Source organism: Lolium rigidum, chromosome 4, assembly GCF_022539505.1.
Source record: "Lolium rigidum isolate FL_2022 chromosome 4, APGP_CSIRO_Lrig_0.1, whole genome shotgun sequence".
NCBI lineage: Eukaryota > Viridiplantae > Streptophyta > Magnoliopsida > Poales > Poaceae > Lolium > Lolium rigidum.
Window position 1 is genome coordinate 246,726,929 of NC_061511.1, and position 959 is coordinate 246,727,887.

The following is a 959-nucleotide window of genomic DNA, read 5'->3' on the forward strand; positions in this document are numbered from 1 at the left end:
ATTTTGGACAAATCCAGAGGTGGGCGCGGGCTTGGAAGATTACACGTGGAAGATTTACGACGGCCCGGCATTGAAGGGTTTGGGCTGAATTGCCCGTGTATCTTTAATTAGTAGTTTTTTTGTCTTGGATAAGTTAGAGTTTATATCGTGCACGATGGGATATTCCCATGTTAGAAAGTCCCCCTGGACTATAAATATGTACCTAGGGTTTATGGAATAAGCAACAACTCACGTTCAACCCAAAACGAGCCAATCTCGGCGCATCGCCAACTCCTTCGTCTCGAGGGTTTCTATGCGTAAGTGGCGACATGCCTTGCCTAGATCGCATCTTGCGATCTAGGCTGGCCCTAGCTCACGTTGTTCATGCGTTGCTCGTCGCGGCGCTTTTGATGGCGAGCAACGTAGTTATCATAGATGTGTTAGGGTTAGCATTGTTCTTACGTTTAAGCATGCTTACGTGGTGCAACCCTTGCATATCTAGCCGCCCTCACACCTATCTCAGGTGTGGGGCAGCCCCGCTGATCATTATTTAGTAGATCGATCCGTTACGATTGCTCCTTGTTCTACAGGGATTAGTTTAATACTCTCGCAATAGTTAGGCCTTACAAAGGGGAGGATCCGGATGGCACGTAGGGTGGCGTTCGCAAGTCCTAAACAGGATGTTCCGAGGATCAACTTCATTGTTGGTTTTAGGCCTTGTTTAGGATCGAGCTTACGAGCACCGTGCGTGGCCGCGAGCCCAACCTGGAGTAGGATGATCCGATTATGCGGTGAAAACCCTAAATCGTCGTAGATCTACGTTAGCTTTATCTTGATCAACGGGACCTGCCAAGTATTCGTGCACCCCGTGCAGAATCATGGGTGGATCGGCTCTTTGAGCCGATTCACGAGATAACACGAGCCGATCGAGGCTCGTATTCAATGTTTACGTGTATGCCCTGCAGAAACTAAGCGAGGCA